This window comes from Panthera onca, chromosome B3 (genome assembly GCF_046562875.1).
Source record: "Panthera onca isolate mPanOnc1 chromosome B3, mPanOnc1 haplotype 2, whole genome shotgun sequence".
NCBI classification, from domain to species: Eukaryota; Metazoa; Chordata; class Mammalia; order Carnivora; family Felidae; genus Panthera; species Panthera onca.
In genome coordinates this window covers 77486205-77508646 of record NC_138344.1, presented here as the reverse complement: position 1 = coordinate 77508646, position 22442 = coordinate 77486205, and positions in this window count along the sequence as shown.

Genomic DNA, 22442 nt, shown 5'->3' with positions numbered 1-22442 from the left:
TAGATTTGAATTCTGTTCCTTTTCCTTAGTTTTCTAGATGTTCTTGAGCAAATAAGATTCATTAGTCTAATTTTTTTTTCCATATGTAAAATGCAAATATCTAAAACTACCAAGGTTTTTGTTATAAATAAATTCCTGGAAGTTTGGAAATTTAATTAAATTATAACTACTAAGAAGTTATTCTAATAGTAGATATCAGGACTTTGCAGTAGTCTATTAAATGGCTAATTTTTTTTCTTCGGATACAACTATTACTATGGGATATAGGAAATATCCAAATATATTCTGAATTCAAAATACACAGCCCACACAGACAACATGTAAAGAATATATACTACAGTTGAATGATTTTAGACCTCACCATGTAATAATTAGGAGTCAACACAGTGAACTGCAGATACAGTTCATAATGTACAGTTCTAAAGTTTAAAAAAATTCGTATGATTACTTGTTTTTCTTGCCCCCTCCAAAGAAATAATAAAAAATGGAAGAGTTGTGTGAGAAATTCCTTGGTTTATGAAGTCAAAGTGAATTAATTATTCGTGAGCATTTAAAAGAAATGCCCAAATGATATCAAGGCTGTTAAACGAATTCAATTAGTTGAAGTGGGATGAGGGTTTTGCATAGAAAGTTTAATTCACTTACAAACTAACTGACCTAATACCAGTTTATACAGGATTTCTTTTCTATAGACACAGATAAGATTTCCAAATTATAATTCACCATACTGCACCAGAAAAAAAAAATGTACCTACCAAATATATAAAATATTAACAAGAATTGTTGTTTAAAAAAAAACAAACGTAGTTATGGGTGTATGACAGATTATGAATGGAAGGATGTAAACTTGGCAACAGAATCTTTTAATTCTCCACCTGAATTTTTTTTTCATTTATTTTGATCAAAAATAACTCCAAGTGTCTGGAAATTTTCCGTTTAGGAAACCTGTCCTATCCAGGGGTAGAGCATATTGACATGTAATCAGTGAAGGTATTTGTTGTGAAATGCTCTTGGAGGCCATGCAATCTTGTTTATCTATCTATCTATCTACTTTATAATCCTTTGCTCTCTTTCCCCTAAAATATGCTAAGGCTGACTTTTTGTAAATGGTACTGGTTACTCTAATCAAAGGGATGATCCTATGTCAGTTGGCTACCCTTCTGTTCTAAACACACACACACACACACACACACACACACACACACACGCACACATTTTTAGAAATGAGCTTAATCATTCATATGTATATATACGTATACGCACACACCCACACACAAGACATGTAGCTTCAAATTCTCCAGAATGACAGTTTATGCGGTTGTCATGTAGCCTGCTATCTGAGGGGAGAGGTATCTATTGGTTTCTTTCCACGGCCAACCAATAAAGAAAAAAAGAAAGCCCCTCCTTCCAATGTTTGTCATTTAAGTCCCAACTGTGCTGTAGCCTTTAACTGTGTAAGACAGCAAGACAGCACATTTTGTAGATTAAACCAATAAACTCGCAAACATAAAAGAAACAAATCTCATAATTGTGGATTTCAATTAAAGGAAGGGGGATCAAAGCAAACATTCTGCTTGAAATTACACAGCTGCTATCTATACAAAATGAGAAAAACGTCTAGAGCCAGCCATAATTTTGCAGAGGGAAAAAAAACCATGCGGCAAACCCTGCAGTAGGACAGATTGTCTATGCTCCTCACGTCCCAATCAGTAATACAGAAATATTGAGTAATAAATTCCCTGCCTCTCTCGATCTGAAAAGCTCCCACCATCTGTGAAAGACAATTTGTAACAGCCTCAATATTAAGATTCAGTAAACAGACAATCACTCCCATTGTGCCAAGCAGTGGCTACATTTGGAGAAAAGCATAAAGCAAAACAATTAGTAACACCAAGACCCCTCTATTACAAATTATCGAGCCACCAAAACAACTAGTTTCAATTGCAGAGTTTCCCATCCACTGGATAGGAATGCAGGAGATCGTTCAGATCTGGCTCCCTCTGTGGCCCGTACATAGGCCTCACCCTAATGCGTTGAATTATTATTGATGGCCGAGGCAGTTCTGCTCTGTTGGTGAACCAATAATGTCAAGGCAGTACCTGCAAGATTAATTATAGGAGAGAATAGGCTGAGGTTTCCCGGGACTGAGACATTAATATAGACTGAGCATTAGTTTCAGGGGATTCAACAGACAGCTGAGCAAACGCCTCAAACAATGTGATCCACACTAAATCCTGGCAGCTGCCCCTTAGCAACACTGGAAAGTTTAGAACAAGTGTTATTTGCCATGAGACGCAAAGCATTATGTATAATACTACTACTACTACTAATAATCTGAAAATTAAAGATGGCCAATTCTACCTGAGTTATAATTTCAGCCCGAGCTGTAGACATAGCATAAACAGATGACACTATTTCACCAAGAAGAGTTGGGACCACTTGTTTAAATGCCTTTGTCCTTGGAACACGTAAAATGTTTGCTTCTCATTGAGCAGTGTGACATTTCTTCCTGGTTTGCCTGAGTGATTATTAAAAGCACACACATTTTACTCTTAAGCTGCCCTACTTTGAATGATATGGTAACCCTTAGTTATAAGGCATATGGAGCCTGAAGCATTTTTTCTCAGAAACTAAAGCAATCTTTTACCTAAATATTTTATTTGCTTATGATATATGGGTATTTTTACACTTTCATACATTGCAAGTAAAATTCATAAAGAAAAGCTGATGTGTGTGGTTAAAAACAATGAAGGAGATGTTACACTTTTAATCTAAGTGCAATTCGTATTTGTCCTATTCAAAGATGCATAATATGCAATTATATCATAGGTATATGTATATACCTGCATGTGTGCATACATGTATATGCATATATATGCAGACACACAGAACGCACATACATGTGTTATTAGAAAACACTTATTTAGTTCTTACTCTATGTCAGGAACTATGCAGTTTCTTTTAATCTTTAAATACATTTTAGTTCTATACGTATTTTATTGATATCTATAGCTGAGATAAAATGAGGCATAGATAAGTATCATACCATGATTAGAAGGTAAATGAATAATAGTGTTCAGTTCCAATCCAAAAATAAACTCTGACCTCAGTGCCCAGTCACTCACCAGTAGACATGTTGTGATATAGTATGTGCACGTGTGCGTTTGTGCATCTGACCTACACCAGAGGAAAACCACAGTCATAGGAACAAAACCATGCGATGGCCAGAGTCATAAAACCATGTATTGCTGAATTTGTCATTGTATTTGAGAGGTTTTTTTATATCCTATTACAGAATAATAATCCAAAAATAATTTATTTTACGTTATGAATTAATGCTACTCTCCATTTTTCCTGTTTTCTCCAAGCAGCAAACATAGGGAAAGTGAAAAAGAAATCCAAGACAGATTTGATCTATTGTGTTAAAACTTCATGACTGTGGAGTGTGTGATAGAAGTGAGTTATCAGGCATCTCTGCATGAGTAAAGACAAATGCCATTGTCAATCTTAAATAGACAGGGAGGAACAGTGCTTGTGAAAGAACTTTAATTCAAAGTAAGTGAAAGGGCCACATTCATATATATGTACAGATTACATATCACTGGCACACCTTTTGGGAGTGTTTCGATAGATAATTTAGAATTTCATGGGGCATGCAATCTGAATCTACCATATTAAGTGTATATAGGTTAAGATAATTTTAAAATGACAAAGCAATGTCTAATTTTATTCAGGTTATTATTTGGTATGAAGAAATCACAGGAACAAAGATCATGCCTTCTCCTAGCCAGAGAAGATAAGGAACAAGGGTCTGCCTGGCCACTGCATTCTTCCCAATACAATCCCTAACATTCTTCCCATACAATTCTTCCCAATACAACGATGTGCCTTAGGTCACATTTAAAAGAGTCAGTGAAACAAATGTTTTACCAAGAAGCTCTAGATCTAATACCCTGTGGTGCTACTTGCCTATAGGGAATTTCCACGCTATTTGATAAAGCTGTCCTCTCTTTCTCTCCATCTCAAATATACTCCTCAGTTATTAAGTGTACATTATTTCCAGAACATATGGACCCTGGATTGGATGGTTTCTTACTGAGAAAAAAGAGACAAACAAGATCTCTGCCTTCATGGTATAATCTTGTGGGCAAGATAAGCAATAAATATATAAGTAAGTAGGGAAATGGGAAAATGCTTAGTCCTTCTTTTTACCAATACTACCTTCAGTGCTTTTCTTCTTCTTACCTCAGTGTTACCTTTGACTTCTCTTATATTCCTATGTAATCAGTAAGTAGGTCACCAAAATCTTTAGATTTGGTATCTAAAACCTGAGGCAATTTCCTCATTCTTGTTGTTCCCTTCCTTTCAATTCCTATGAGAATTTCAACCACCAAAGGCATGTGTAATACACATTCTTATGAATAGCAGCTAATGAAGTCTTTATTTTCTTGGATTTCCTTATTGTTTTATGTAATTAGCTCTCCAAAATAAACTGTATCTTCTCTTCTTATATATTTTTTTAGGTTACTTTCTTTAGAATTAACTATAAAATATGTCTTTATATTTGTGACTAAGATTTATTTAAGGTTTTTGGTTCAGGATTTTCTGTTTAAATCTTATTTTTAAAATAAGCTTCTAAAGTTGGAATTCAGATGCAGTGTATTGAACTAATAATACTCCTCATTTCATGGCACATCATTATCACTGGTGTATGTCATACAATTCTTAGGCTTTTTAAAATTCATTTTATTCTGTATTCCTTACTTGCAGTCCCCTCTCCCACATACCACTCAGAAAGCCATTCTGTAATGTTCAATATGGGAACGATTTTTTGGTATACGTTCTTTTAAAACAAGCATTTATATTCAGTACTTGTAATTTACAGAACGGAAATGTGTAATCAATTTCAAAATAATTAACTGTTTGTTTTTTCGACTTTACATTAGGTTTTGAAGGTCCATCCCTGTTGCCTTACCCATATGCAGTCTGCTGCTTTAACTGCTGCCTATTGTTCCATGGTGAATGCTCATCAAAACTAACTGTATACTTGCCTAATGATCTACAATGTGCTACAACAAATCTCATCACAAAAAACATACACTAAAGCATTCCCTAAAACATACTTGTATGGTAATGTCTTTGGATATATACCAAGTAGAGTTTCGGTGTCATAGTTTTTGGAAGAAAAGGCCTGTGATCTATTTTTTCCCACCTATCTGTATGTCTGGGACAGAAAGATGCCTTACTCAAATCATCTTGGAAACATATTAATGTCTATCCTTCCGCAAAAGCCATCCTGATATTTCCCAGTAAGAAAGCCCTTATGTTAGGAGTATTTTAGAAAACTCTATCAGTTTTCTAGGGTTGCCATAACAAAATACCACAGATGGGTGTCTTAACAGAAATTTGTTTTTCACAGTTCTAGACACCAGAAGTCCAAGATCAAGATTTTGCATGTCTGGTTTCTCCTGATGCCTATTTTCTCAGCTTGCAGATGGCTGCCTTCTTGGCGTGTCCTCACATGGTCTTTTTGCGGTTTGCTTGCAACCCTGGTGTCTCTGTCCTTTTAAGATGACACAAATCAGACTGGGTTTGTCTGATTTAGGACCTTCCTAATGGCCCTAATTTTAATGTAATTAATTTCATTTTAGCTTCATCAGTGCTATAAAGGAGCAGTCACCAAATATTGTCACATTCTGAGATACTAAGAGTTAGAGTTTCAGTACATGAATCTGGGGGAATACACTTTAGCCCTACACAAACTGTACCTGCTCCATCCAAATTGCTTAATGTAGATACAATTGATATATCTCTTTAGAGAATGTCATATAGGCTAGATAATTTTCAGGTAAAAATGAAAATATTTCATAACTCACATACATAGCTCCCTTTGTGTAAGTGGTGGTCTTCAAGAACAGGAGAGAAGGTGTGTGTTAAATCCATGTCAGACACACGGTAAAATAAAACGGAAGGACATGAGGAGAGTTGCAGACACTCTTTGATTTCTCCACGCCTCCCCCATGCTTCACAATTATCCATGTCCTTAAAATTAGTAAAATTTGATATTGAGTGAGATCTCAAGATTCATGAGTCTTCTTGGTAAACAGACCCTTTGTGCTAACATATGCAACTATGAAACCTGATGCATTACTCTATTTTTGCTTTCATATCTGCATATTATAAGTCTTTCTATCCCTGTTTTCATAAATATTTTGAAATCATAAGCCTTAACACTCTTTACTTTCTAACATGTTGGGAAACTATTAATCATATCTTTATGCCATTAGTTTTAAACAACTCATCCCTATGTACGATCTGGTTCTTTTTATTAAAAACTGATGTTGGAAGGCATTCAGGAAAAGAAACTTAATACCTGGTAGTAGAGGAAATCGTAGCAAGTCAAATATTGGAAAACATGGTAGAAGGCAAGATGACATTCCTGAGACTGACAGAGGAAATCTGGGATCAAGACTGGATGGTAAAACAATTGATTAATTATCCTGATAATTATCTTACTTCATTGAGAAATATCTAAAATTACATATATCATAGGGAAGTTCTTCCATTATTTTTGTCCACCTCTTGAGGACCAACTTGTATGAAGGAAAAATCAAGAAATAATGTCGGGTATGGCACACCCTAATCCAAGCTTTCCTGGACCTTCACAAAATCATCTACGTAGAGCACTAGGCCTCAGTTAAAAACAAGATACCTAAAGGACAGCCAGAGCAGCACTTCAGAAGATTCAGTAATTTTAAATATAGCAAGTTAACAGAAAAAACAAAACAAAACAAAACAAAACAAGTGGGGGTAATTTAATCAACTCAACAGGGGTGTTGAACTACTAGTTTAAGAACTGATACACCAGCACTAGATTTATTATTTAATCTGCAAAAAAAAAAAAAAAATAGCAACTTAAAACACAACAAACATGTAATTGAATTAAGAATACATTTGCTGCATGGGTGCAGGGGTGGCTCAGTGGGTTAAGAGCCACTTAAGAGTCTGACTTCGGCTCAGGTCATGATCTCATGATTCATGAGTTTGAGCCCCGTGTAGGGCTCTGTGCTGACAGCTCAGAGCCTGGAGGCTGTTTCAGATTCTGTGTCTCCCTGTCTCTCTCTCTCTGCCCCTCCCCTGCTCATGCTCTGTGTGTCTCTCTCTCAAAAATAAGTAAATAAAGAAAAAAAAAAGAATATATTTGCTGCAAGTAACAAAAAACCTAGTATGAGTGGCTAAAACATAAAAAAAAAAGTGTTTACTGCTTCCTCATAGCTGCAAGATGCTCCTTCTGGTAGCAATCTGTATTCCAAGGAGACAGAAGAAGGCAAACAGGAGGAATTTGTGAAACGTTTTATCAGGGAGACACTAAACCTCTCCCTGAAGCCTCTTGGAGAATTCTGCTTGCATATTAATGCCTACAATTCCATAACATGATGAAACTTTGCTGTTAGAGAATGTAAAAAGTGTGTATTTTGAGCTGTGCACCTAGGTACTTCAATGGGGTGTTTTCAGTGAGAACAAAAGGGAACAACAGACATTGGGTAGACAATTAAGAATGACTGCTGAAGCAATGACTCAGAAACTTACCTACAGAGCAGCTAAATATTGGAATCAGCAGACCAAAGAACCTATATTGAACTTAGGCTCAATACACTCTATGTATTTATTTTCAATTAATATAATAACCATATTATTCTGTAAAACATATGGTTGTTAAATAGCTACCTATAAATTAAAAGTTTGTTGTGCTCAAAAAAAAAAAAAAAAAAAAAACTAACTGCAAAGTATTTTTTTCCAAAAAATTTAGCAAACAATGCGAGAGGAACTTTTTTTGTGATGTCTCTGTTACAAAATACTGTAAATACATAACAAATGTAAGAAAATGCAAAGGGAACCTGAGGTTTTAGTAAATCTCTGACTCATAGCTCTTTCAGTGATCACAGAATCTTGATCTTATATAATCTTGACTATTACTACTCACACAAAGTAATCCCTCCTTCACCTGAAATTTTTAACTTTCTTTGCTGTGCTGAGCTATTGTTACCTGGGAATATAATTATTGAGAAGAATTCTTGTTTATTTAACTACACTATCATATCAGACTTTATTCATTCATGGATCCCTTTATTGTCTAGTCAATTTTCAGCAAAGTAGATTCTTACGTATACATTTACATTGAATGAATTTGATAAATACCAATGGACTCATTATTCCATAAACTTGTAATGTTGAGTGAATTTGTCTGAAACATAATTTCAACCCTAAACTCTATCAGGACTAAACTTTGTTCTTTTGTTCTTGGGTGTGTGGGTGTGTGTGTGTGTGAGAGAGAGAGAGAGAGAAAGAGAGACAAGACAGACGGAGACAAGACAGAGAGAGAGAGGGTAGCAAAGAGAGAGAGAGGATGAGAATGAGAGAAGAAGAGAAAGAATGTGTTATTTTTACATTTTAGTCACACTGTATATTGTGAAAAATGCAAAAGAAATTTGTGGAGGATTTTTGTTGTTTTGTTTTGTTTTGCTATACTTATGGAATGAGAAAATCTGTATTCTCACATATGCTGAGAAATATGTAGTTTCTCTTTTCTAAAAGATTTGCCTCCATTTTGATAAGAGGAAAAATAAGTAAATAACAATGCTAACTTTTGGTCCATGAGATAATTTTTTTGTATATATTTGATTTATTCCAACTTTTTATGGTAGGCATTATAATGCCTTTCCTCAAAGATATCTCAATTCCCATAACCTGTGAATATGTTACTTTACATGGCAAAAGTTACTTCCATATATGATTAGACAAAGCATTTTGCAATAGATTATTCTGGATTAACCAGTGGGCTCATAGAATGATTGACAAAGGTCCTTTTTAGAGGGAGGCAGAAGGGTTGGAACCAGTGAGAAAGATTTGAAGTTCTTACACTGTTGGTTTCAAATGTGGGGGAATGGACCATATTCATTTGTGGACCCACAAATGAAGGCGGCCTCTAGAAGTTGAAAAAGGGTAAGGGCAAACTTTCTCCTGGAGGTTTCAGGAGCAATATAGTTCCATTGATGCCTTATTTTAGCCTACTAACTCATCTTGGATTTCAGAACTTCAGAACTGTAAAGTGATGAAATTGTGCTGTTTTAAACCACTAAGTTTTTGGTAAATTGTTACAATAGCAATGGAATAGGAATACAACTTTCGACCACAACTAACTGAAACAACCTCTTTTGGATGACACTTCAAAGTCTCTCTAGGTAAAATATTCAGTGTCTCAAAACCTTGCCTCACCTCTCATAGTCTCAAAATAGAGGAGGTTATTTACAGCGTTTTTATACCCCAGAGTAGAAGGGGACTGCAAAACTATGCAGGATCAATGACTACTATATCTCTGGTCAACTTGATGGTTTTCCTGATTATGCTGAAATGACTGGTTTACTAGACAGTCTTTCACCATTAAATGTAATGGTAACTGTAGGTTTTTTGTAGAAACTCTTGATCAAGTTGAGGAAGTTCACTTCTATTCCTATTTTTCTAGAGTTTTTATCATAAATGAGTGCTGAATTTATTCACATAATTTTTCTGCTTAGATTGATATAATCATGTCATTTTTCTTTTCTAGCCTATTAATAATGACATTAAATAATTTGTAACTACTGAACCAGCTGTGCATCCCTAGAATAACCCCATTGGATCATGGTATATAATTGTTACATTTTGTATAGTTTCAGATTTTGTTAAACATTTTTGTGCCTATATTCATAAATGACATTACTCTCTAGGGATGAGGGGGGACGTCTTTGTGGGGTATAAAGTATTAGTATAATAGCTTCAAAAAATCAATTAAGAAGTGTTTCCTCTTTAAATATCTGAAAGAATTGTATAGAATTTGTATTCATTCTTTAAAAGTTTGGTAGAATTTTTCATGGAAACTATCTGGACCTGGAGATTTCTTTCAGGGAAAGTTTTAAATTACAAATCCACTTCCTTTACAGCTATAAGGCTATTCAAATTATCTATTTTATTTTGGGTGGGTGGTGGAAAAGTTTTTCAAAGAATAAGTCATTTTGTCTAAGTTGTTACATTTATGTGTTTTAGAAATGCTCTTAGTATTTCTTTTTTATCCTTTTTTAAATTAAAAAAAAATTTTAATTTTTATTTATTTTTCAGAGAGAGAGAGAGACAGAGACAGAGACAGAGACAGAGTATGAGTGGGGGAGGTGCAGAGAAAGAGGGAGACACAGAATCGGAAGCAGGCTCCAGGCTCTGAGCTGTTAGCACAGAGCCTGACACTGGGCTTGAACCCAAGGATTGTGAGATCATGACCTGAGCCAAAGTTGGATGCTTAACTGACCGAGCCACCTAACTGCCCCCCTTTTTATCCTTTTAATGTCTGCAGGATCTGTCTTGATATCCTATTTTCATTCCTGATATTGCTACTTTGTTCTTTTTGTCAGTCTTGCTAGATGTTTATCAATTTTATTGACCTTTTCAAAGAATGAATTCTTTGTTTCATTGACTGATTTCCAATGTTTATTTTTTCTATTTTCTATTTCAGGGATTTCTGATGTCATCTTTACTGTTTCCTTCATTTGGTTTGCCTTGGGTTTATTTTATTCATCTTTTTCTGTGTTCCTGAAGTGGGAGTGCACATGATTTATTTGAGGATTTTCATTTTTTCTCATGTCTGCATTTATTGCTATACATTTCCTTCTCAGCACTGATTTAGCTGTGTAGCACAAATTTTGGTATGCTGCCTTTTCATTTTCATTCATCTCAAAGTATTTTTTTAAGTTTATTTATTTATCGAGGGTGCGTGCAGAGAAACAGGGAGAGAGAGAATCCCAAGCTGGCTCCGCACTGCCAGCATGGAGTTGGATGCAGGTCACAATCTCATGAAGCCTGAGATCATGAGCTAAGCTGAAATGAAAAGTCCCAGGCTTAACTGACTGACCCACCCAGGCATCCCATCATCTCAACGTATTTAAAGAAAAAAAAAAATTAACGTTTATTTATTATTCAGAGAAACAGAGAGAACATGATCATGGGAGTGCCAGAGAGAGGAGGAGACACAGAATACAAAGCAGGCTCCAGGCTCTTAGTTGTCAGCACAGAGCCGGACGTGGGGCTTGAGCTCACAAACCGCGAGGTCATGACCTGAGTTGTAGTCGGACGCTTAACCGACTGAGCCACCCAGGCGCTCCTCAATGTATTTTTGAAATTTCCATTGATGCTTCTTGTTTGACCCATTGATTATTTTTATGTGTGTATTCTAGCTTCTAGTATTTGGAGATTTTCTTATCTGTTATTGATTTCTAGTTTGATTACAGTGTGACTGAAGAATATGCTCTGTATGATTTCTGTGCCTTTAAAGGAACAAGTCTACATGTTTTGTAGGCACTTGAAATTAATGTGTATTCTGTTGTCAGCTAGCACGTTCTAGAAATTTTCATTAGATCCTGTTGTTTGATAGTATTGTTGAGTTTTTATATGTACTTGCTGACATTCTGTTTAGTTGGTCTTTAAATTGTTCAGAGAGGAATGCTGAGGTCTCCAACCATAACTGTGGATTTCTGTGTTTCTCTTTTCAGTTTGATCAGTTTTGCTTTACATATTTTGCAGCTCTCGTGTTTGGTGCATACATTTTGAGGAATGCTGTCTTCTTGGTAGATTTACTCCTTTATCTCTCTATAGTGTCCCTCTCAGTCTCTGGTAATTTCTTCTTTTTTGCTCTGAAATCCACTTTTCCAATATTGTAGTCACTCTTATTTCCTTTTGATTCAAGTTTACATGATATAGCTTTATCCATCCTTTACTTTGAATCTGCCTGTATCATGTACTTCAGTTAAATTTCTTGTTGATGGAAAATAATTGGGTCAAGTTTTTAAATCCACTCTGCCAAACCATCTTTTATTTGGTGAATTGAGACCACTTACATTTAATTATATTACATAATTATTGATAAGTTTGGTCTTCAGTCTATCATTTTATTTTTTTTATTCTCTGTTGCACTTTTTTCTTTTTCCTGCTTTCATGATCATTAACATTTTTTTTAGAAATTTAATTTCTATTTTTCTATATTTTCATGTATTTATGTACTTTCCTATATAGAATTTTTTGATGGTTGCTCTAGGCATGACAACATATATACATAATTTGCCAGTCTACTGGTCTCCTCATTTTACCAGTTCAAGTGAAGCACAGAAATTTTATATCTGTTTACATCTTTACTCTCTCCCTTTTATAATACAATGTTCTTAAATATTTGTTCTATATACATTTAGAACAAAATCAATCTGTATAATTTTTGATCCGATGTCAATAATAATTTAGAGAACTCATAAGGAGAAGAAAGGTATTTGTGTGTGCTGATATTTTTTCTTATTCTTTTCTTATTTCAGAATATTACATGTTTCCTTCATGTTTATATTTCATTTCTTTTTAGAGAAATTCCATTAGCCATTCTTTTAGATTAGGTCAGCTGGTGACACTCTCTTAGTTTACAGTTATGTGAGAATGCCTTGATTTCCCTTCTATTCCAGAAGAATTTTTTCAGTAGATATAGGATTCTGATTTGGCAATTCTTTTCTTCCAGGACTTGAAAAATATTATGCCACTTCCTTGGCCTTTGTTGTTTCTGAAGGATACTTGCTCTTATTTTGTCTTTCCTCTATAGTCAAGATGTCATTTCAGAAATTAAATGATGATTTATCTTGATGGCATGAATATCTTTAGGTTTGGTATTTAGTCAGCTTCTTAAATCAGTAGGTTTATGTCTGTTGCCAAATTTGGGAAGTTTTCCCCTTTGTTACTTCAAGTAATTTTTCTGCCCCAGTCTTTGCTCTTGTTTTCCCAGGATTCTGATAACATAAAATTTGATTTTTTTTTGCTATAGTCTCACAATGATTATGTAATTTCTATTGTTTTATCTTCAGGTTCAGATCCATTTTTCTCACCATTTCATTATACTATTGAGCCCATCCACTGACCCTTCCATTCACAGACCTTTGTATTTTGGTAATTGAATATTTTCCCTAAAATTCCCATTTGGTTCTTCTTTATATTTCCTATTTCTCTGCTGAGATGTTTTGGTTTTTGCTAGGGCATTCTACTTTTATTATTTGTTTCAAGCCTTTTTGCAATTACTTGCTTAAGCATTTTTATCATAACTTCTTTAAATATTTTTCAGAGAAGTTGTATATCTCTGTAGTCTCAGTGTTGACATCTATTGGTCATCTGTTTCATTAATTTTGGGATCTTCCTAGTTTTTGACATAATGAGTAATTTATAATTGAAAGCTTGATATTTTTGTATTATGGTATGAGACACTATTATCATCTGTAAACTTTTTTTCATAATGTTATTTATTTATTTATCTATTTATTTATTTATTTATTTTTGAGAAAGAGAGAGAGAGAAGCAGAGAGAGAGAGAGAGAGAGAGAGAGAGAGAGAGAGAGAGACAGAGGATCCAAAGTGGGATCCACGCTGACAGCGGAAAGCCCGAAACAGGGTTGGACCCACGAACCAGGAGATCATGACCTGAGCTGAAGTCAGAGGCTCAGACTGAGTCACCCAGGCACACTTATCATCTTTAAACTTTAACATGCTTTCTGTGACACTGCTCCAACAGGGTAGGTAGTAATAAAACTTTATTACTGCCAGATAGAAAGAGAAGTCCAGCTTTCCTACTTATTCTCCACTGACACTCAAGTGGGCTCTTTATTACTGTTAGGCAGGAGTGTGAGTTCTGGTTTCCCAGACTGTACTGACATTGTGGTGCAAGTTGCTTTGTTACCACAAGGTGATGGTGAAATTCCTAATTCTCCAATGGCCTCCTCTGAGTCTACCTTGGTTTAGATAGGCACCTAATTACTACCAGATGAGTTGGAAATTTATGTTCTCAATATGATTTTCACTGACACTGCTGAGTAGGAGTACTTATTACCATCTGATGGTAATATAAGTCTCAGCTCCATAGCTGGCCTTCCTTGACATCATGATTTTATGGTGTCTTACAACATCCTTGTGAGGATGAAAGTCAAGACTTTCCACTCAACTTTTGCAAGCATGGTGGGAATGGAGCCATAGGTGTTTTTTTGTTTTTTTGTTTTTTGTTGTTGTTTTTGTTTTTGTTGCTGTTGTGTTGGCTATTGTTTGATATCAGGATTTGGCTGGAGTAGGTAGTTATTACGTAAAGATTTCTTCTCTTGCTAGGTTGCCCCTTTCCTAGTCTTTCCCTAACCTTTTAGTTGGAGTTTTTTGTCTGCACTCCTTGACATTTCCAGTTGGCTGACTTATTCAGTTCTGAGGGTGGTATATATCGGACAAAAAGCCCAGGGTGTTCATCATCATACTGTTCTTTGTTTCTAAGGTCCCTATCTGGTCTGCTTTCTTCTTTCACCACTTACAACCTTCTTATGTTTGTTTTATATATGATGTGCCAGGTTTTAGTTATACTCTATGGGAGGAGTAGGATATCTACCAACTTCTCAGGAGTAGAAGTCTCCTGGAAGTACGTTGCAAAATTTCCAAGTATTAGGAGATTTTATCAGTGTCTAATTTACTGATTTCTAACTTTATTCCATGGTGGTCAAAGAATATACTATAGAAGATTTTAGTCCTTTTAAATTCAACAAAATACGGTGTATGTTATATCTTGATGAATATTTATTTGCATTTGAAAAGAATGTATACTCTTCTGTTTTGGGGTAGAATGTTCTATAAATATCAATGGGGAAAACAGTTGTTAATATAATACAGAACTTTTATATCCTTATTTGTTTTCTCTATAAATGTTCTCTGAACTACTAACAGATGTTTCTTGAAATCTCAACCTTAAATTGTAGATTTATCCATTTCTGCTTTCAGTTTTCAGTTTTGGCTACAGTTACTTCAAAGCTTTGATAATAGACACATACACATTTAAGAGTATTAAGTCATCTTCATGAAGAACTTGTCATTGAAAAAACTTACTTGATCTTCCCAATTAACATACCTTATTTTGAAATCTAATTTGTTTGGTATTAATATAGTTAAATCAGATTTTTTTGAATAACGATTGTAAGGTATATTTTTTACTATTCTTTAATAGGGTGTGTGTGTTTTATGTTAGTAAAACTGCTCCTTAAACTTTTGACCTGTTTATAATTAAGATGACTTTCTTAAAAACGGTATATAGTTTACTCTCAGTTCTCAATTCAGTGTACCAATCTCTGCCTTTTATTTGGAGTTTTTAACACATTTACAATTAACTTACTTTCTGTTAATGCTGGGTTTAAATCTATCACATGTTTTTTTTTTTAATTTTTTAAAAAAATTTCTCTATCTGTTCTTGGGTTTGTTGTTGTTGTTGTTGTTGTTGTTGTTGTTGTTGTTGTATTTTCCTGGCTTCCAAGAGATTACTTAAAAAATCCTTTTATTTGGGGCACCTGGGTGGCTCAGTTGGTTGAGCGGCCGACTTTGGCTCAGGTCATGATCTCACAGCTCACGAGTTCCAGCCCCGTGTTGGGCTCTGTGCAGGCAACTCAGAGCCTGGAGCCTGCTTCGGATTCTGTGTCTCCCTCTCGCTCTACCCCTCCCCTGCTCGTGCTCTGTCTGTCTCTCTCTCTCAAAAATAAATAAACAAAAAAAATTTTTTTGAACCCTTTTATTTGCCCTATTGGTTCTTACCATTACCTATTGGCTTGTTATTGTCTTTAGGAGTTATTCTAGGACTATGATTCTTGAAATTTGTCTGGGAACATTTTATGATCTTCAAGACCCTTTCAGGGGGTCAGCAATGTCAAATGCATGTTCGTAATAATACAAATGCATAAGTGTTTTTCCTCAAGACAATAATCATATGTTGATATGAAGGAAAATGCTTTATGCATACTGATTTTGTCACATACAACGTAAGAAGATATGTAATCAAGGGTGAGAATTTTATTAATGTTTTTGCAGATTTCTGAAGGGATTCATAAGTGAAATTTGCATATATCTTCCCTCCACGTGTGGCTCTGAAGAATATATTGACAACTGCTGCAGTTTGGGGCCCCTGACTTGATGCCACCAGTTTTATCTACCATTGTTTTTGCATTAATAGTGGAATTGTAAACTCAATGAAGAAGACAAATAATGTTTTAGTCATATTATGAAAACAATTTGAACCTCCCACTCTTCCTGAAAGCATATTGGGGACTTGGAGTATCCCTGGAGCACATTTTGAGAATTGCTGCTATTTACCAATGGAGAATCCAATGAACTAGCATATATGCAGTGGTATAGCTGGATCTCACAGGTATTTTTCTAAGCAAAAGATATCAGGCACAAAAGAATACATACTATAATTATCTTTAGGAAAATTCAGCCATGAAACTAATATTACGAAGTCAGAATTACGGTCACTTTTGGAAAGTGTAATAACTGAGAGGTAGCATGTTAAGTTTCCTAAGTGTTAGCAATATCCTATTTCTTGATGTGGCTGGGGGTTACACAAGTGTGCTCATTTTGTGGTTATCAGTAAAACTGGAGAATTATGACGTGCATTTTTTTCTGTTTACTTATAATAATTCTGTAAAAAGTGTATTATAAACAACTGAAATTCAGGGCTTTACTTTGCAATTACATTATTTCTCAACGGGGATATTACAGCATGATGTAATTAGCAGACCAGATAACAGGGGTTCGTTTCCAGGTAGAAGGTCTTGAAGCAGGTTTTTAATAAATTCTGTTCATATAGTAACAAGTGTCTGTTTGTGTGTTTTTCCTGCTTATTTAGGTAGTCACTGTCAGAATTAGTTTCCAGAATTTTTCGTGTACAACCATTCCACCAATCATGCCTTAAAAAATATTGATACAGTGATTTCTTCATAACTTATATCATTATTTTGGCATTATTCTGTAATTATGTATTTGGTATTTCTTTTTCCCACTAAAATATGTTTCTAAAAGTTAAAGGCATCTCATTCCTATTTGCATTTTTGCATCTGGCATGATATTTGGCATACAGATATTATAGTAATTTCCTAGGACCACCATTACACAGAACCACAGGCAGGGTGGTTTAAACAACAGAAATTTATTTTCTCAAAGTTCTGGAGGCTAAAAGTCTACAAGTGTTGGCATATTTGGTTTCTTCTAAGGTCACTCTCCTTGAACTGCAAATGTCCACTCTGTCTCACATGCTCTTTCCTTTACGTGCATGTGTGTCTATATCCTAATCTCCTTATCCTATACAGACATCAGTCAGTCACATTGGATTGGGGCCCACACATATGACCTCATTTTACCTTAATTACTGCTTCCTTACAGGTTCCACCTATACACACTGTCACATTTGAGGTACTGGGAATTAGGACTTGAACATATAAATTATGGGGGGGGGGCATAATTTAGCCCATAATAGATGTATTCAATAAATGAATATATTCATGATATTGTGACATAAAGGAACGAGCACTGGAATAATAAGAAAATGAATTATGGTGCTTTCTTGTCATTAATTTATATTAAGCCGAGAAAACCATTTATCTTTTTTGACCTATTTAACAAATTGTAGTATTAGATAGTTTTAGTTGCTTAATTTTCCACTTCATAATTCTGTTATACTACCTGTATGTAAACCATTATAATTTACTTGCATAGCGAACTTATTTACATAGACCTTATGCATTTTTAACGGAATGATCAATTTATATTAATTTGATAAATATTGCTTTAACAAATAAATCAGATAAAAAATAAAATATACTTTTTGACATAAGACAACATTATGTGTTTCAAATAAAATTAATACCTATGAACAAAAATTGCACTGGAAATTTTCATACTTCAAAATTTTAAACCATATTTTAGTAACATTTTTCTTATTTTAAGTAGGGTATTAACCACTTATATGTCGTTTTAATTTTAGACATCATTAAGGACATAGTTATAATTCTGTACAAGGAAGTGTAGACATAAACAATTTTGAAGTTTGCAGTATTTATTTTTACTGTCTTCTAATTTTCCTTCTCCTCCTTAAGAAGTATGAAAACCCATGAAGGTTAGACAACCATTTAAAATGCCAAAAGACAGGAAGAAAAGCAATTAGCTCATTCAATCAACTGGACAGTTTTTGAATACACCAGGGAAGAATATCAAACTTATTACCTTTAAGCGGTAAAATCTCAAAGTAAGAGTATGATGGAAAATTTTGTTGTAACGATATAGTTTCAAATAGAGCTTAAGTATGTACTGCTTATGTTTTTCCAAACTATTATAGACTGTAAGGGGAAACTTACACAACACAATATCTGTCATTTATACTAGTACTTTTCTTTTATTCCTAAATGTTTATTTATTTTGAGAGAGATAGAGAGAGAGAGAGTATACCAGCTGGGGGGATGGGGGGTGGAGGGGAAGAGAGAAAAAGAGGGAGAGAGAGAATTCCATGCAGTATCTGCACTATCAGCACAGAGCCTGACAGGGGCCTCAATCTCACAAACCAGGAGATCATGACTGAGCAGAAATCAAGAGTCAGACGCTCATCTGACTGAATGACCAGGTACCCAACGAGTTCTTTTTTTTTTTAAAGGACTCCAGGAATATTATTATTGTTGTTGTTGCTATTATTATTATTATTATTATTATTATTATTATTATTATTACTTTTCCCTGTACTGAGCAAAGGAGATGATGCACATTTATGTCTCCTTATGCAACTTTGGGCAGTACTACAATAAACAGGTAATTATGTTAATGTGCTCTATTATCCCATCATATACTTCTCAAATATCTTTGAAATATAATTAAGAATATTCTTTTAAAACTTAGATTGTTCTTGCTTAAACATCTGGATTTCAGAAAAACATTATGCCGTTTGAGTTTTAATGCATCCCATTTTTATTCAAAATGGAATTCCACTTTATACTTTAAAGCTAATCTTAAAAAGCTAATCTTAATGAATATATCACTTATGATAGAATAAAGATACAGAAACCACGGAGTAATTTAAACAAATAACAGGGAATGCAATATGAAGAATTAATAACTATAACTGGGATCGGGTAATGAAGTATTGGCAAAACAAATTCTAAGTAACATACAAATAATGTAAGGAAGAGTTCATGCAATGCCCAAAGGGGTATAGGCAAAGACTGAGATCCATACCATGTTGGAGACAGCATGTCTGTTGATTACTAAATGTCAGGTAAGTTGCAGTGGTGTTGCTATTTTTTATTATTTTGTTTCCAATGTTAGACATAATTTATTAGTGCTTATTATGAAAGATGAGAATTTAGGGTATCATCTTGCTGCCACTCCCAACCAACCTAGAAATAATATTCTCCACTCCATTGTCCATATGTAAAAATAAATTTTTGGTTAAGTCATAATTTAATGTTTATATTGCAGACTGACATTAAATTCAAGCTATGCCTTAGAGTACAATGCAATTATCTTTTTCATTTCTTGGACAAGTTTTGCTTTCCTTGGAGTTAATCATTAATTTCTTGTTTTCATTTGTTTTCTATTCATTGAATGAGATCGACTTTCAAATGTAACTTCTAACTCTGTTTCTAACATAAAAGAAAATTTTTCTGATGGCAATTATTTTTTTTCCTTGACGATATCAGTTCTGTTAATTCTGTATCACTACTAATGCCTCAAACCTCTATTCTACTATTCAGAAGAGAAGCTGAGACCTACATTTCTCAATATCTTTTTACTCATATGGTTCCAGGTTAGAATGAGCCAGTAAGTACTCATGTAAGATTTCAAAGGCAGAAGGGAAGGCAAGGACACGATGTTAGTCAAGCAGGTTGTTGTAGCCAAATGCTTGGGCGTATGCAAGGAGCACTACGGTGTCCAAAGGACCAGTCTCTCTGCAGCAAAGCTGAAAGTTCAAGAACCTCCTTAAATTGAAAATATCAGTGGCTTCCTGCTTATGTAATATTTTAGAACCTTTTAGGCTGAGCCTTTAAGTAGTATGCCTCCTGACCATCACTTCTTAATGTCTCCAAACAGATGTGCTAGCCTCTAACTCCATCTATTCAAATCCTTCTGACATGGATTACACACACTGCTTTCTGCTTCCTTGAACAAATTCCAATTAATATCATATCAGAACTCGAGTCACTCATGCTGCTGTTGGAAATTGCTGCTCTCTAGGCCCATCATCCCAACTATAATGACTGGAACTCCTTGGTCATGAATTGGGAAATCCATATTCCAATATTTGATCCCTTCTTTGCTACATTAGCTATTTAAGTATGTTCTTGGTTTATACTAATTGTAGCACATCAGCCAGAATCTTTTTGGAGAAGGTGCATAGGGGATACTGATTGGATGCTGTTTTTGCTTTTTGCAAGTCAGGAAACAATTTTATTCTATCTTTTTATTGGTAAATCATTTAGTTACAAAATAATTAGTTACATGAGAGTTACATAAAATTCTAAATTTCAGTTAAACTAATCCTTTGCATATCTTCTGTTTGTTTTGCTTTGATTTTTCTTTTCAGAAGCCCTTAGTATTTTCTCTTTGTCCTAAAGCTTTGAAATTACACGATGATATGCTTTGGTGCACAGTTACTTCTTTGAGGTGAAATAAATATTCAGTAAAATTCTTCAGTTTCAAGTGTATAATTCTACATGATTTGGCAAATGTATAAATCATTTAAATAGCCTTTCATTCATGAATTAGAACATTTCAATCACCCCGTTCTGTTACCATAGTTTTTATTTTCCTAGAATTTCACAAAAGCCCATGGTTTTTCATGTCTGGCTTCTTTAACTTAGTATATTGCTCTTGAGTTTCAACCAATTTGATGTTTTATCAGTAGTTTATTCCTTGTCAATGAATAGTATTCCATTACACAGAGATACAAGTTTTGCTTATACATTCACAAGTTGATGTTCATTTGGGTGGTTTCTGCGTTTTGAGTATTTTCAATAAAGTTGCTGTGAACATTTACATACCCATCTTTGTGTAGACATGTATTTTTCTTTCTCTTAAATAAATACCTAGGAGTAGATAAATGTTTAACTTTAGAAGATGCTGTCATTCTGTTTTTCAATGTGGCAGTATCATTTTTCATTCCCACCATAATACTGGTAATCAAAGGTCTTTTTTTTTTTTTTTTTAATATTTTTCGTGTTTCTTTTTGAAAGAGAGACAGAGCATGAGTGGGGGAGGGGCAGAGAGAGAGGGAGACACAGAATCTGAAGCAGGTTCCAGGTTCTGAGCTGTCAGCACAAAGCCTGATGTGGGGCTCAAGCCCATGAACCGCAAAATCATGACCTGAGCCAAAGTCAGATGCCCAGCCAATTGAGCCACCCAGGTGCCTCTCAAAGTCTTTTAAACCAAGAAATTTGTACCTTTTGTTTTGAAAAAAAAAAATGGTCATAGCCTGTTTTGATTATTTCCTTTTTAAAATCTATTCTCTTTTTCCAAACTCTCATTAATCTCTCATTAGTTATTTTGTTTTTGCAAAAACATGAATGTGTTAATATTGAAGGATACATAAGATACAAATGTATAATAGAGACATACATATGTATATTCTTATACTTGAAAACAACATGCTTATTACATTTTATTGGATTTTCAAATGTCTAGTGTTATTCATTAATGGTATTTGCCTTTTTGATGTATTTTTAAAAGACATTTGCTTAAAATGAGAATAAAATGGCTATGCTTCACTTCTTCAGAATTGAATAAAAACAACTCAGTAGCAAAGCCATTTTCATAGAAGAAATATCAAACTTCAAAAACAATTAAATAGATTAAAGCATCTTAAGAGATGTGCTTATTGAAAACTAGGGGAGTTAAAGACAGAATTTCCATAAAAATGACAGAAATTGTGCATGAAGTTTCCTACTTGCCTTGATGAACATTCTGCTCTTCCTATTGAATTCAAAGAAATAGAGTAATTCCATAGTTTAAAGAGTACCTAGCAATCTTGTGAACACAGACATTCTCTCATTTTAAGTACAAAGTGTTGACGAGGAGCAAAATTTGCCACCCCAAAATGTGTCTCTTTGGCATGAGGATTATTTTAACTGTTATTTTTAAGGAAAGGTAGACCCAGGGCAAGTTTTGAAAACTGGGCAGAAGTTACCCTTTTGTAAAAGACAGGTACATTTATAAAGGAACTCTCCATTTGTAAGGGTGCCGTCCCAGCTGTGTTCGGGAAGAGGGGGGATGATTCAACCTCTAGAAACTCTTACCAATGGAGAAGACCACAGTTTAAATCTACATAAGCACCTTACCTTTGTTGCTGTGTTTTTCCTGGCATCCTCCCATAACTGACTCCCCACTCCCAACATCTTCTTGTCTTTAGCTGACAATGGTATTTAAAGGGACACCTTGGGCCATTTTGGAGAGTTACTAGGTTTTCCTGAGTCTCTCCCAGATATACAAGATGGTATACATGTTAATAAACTTGGGTTTTTTTCCTGTTAATCTGTCTTATATCAATTTAATTATTAGACCAGC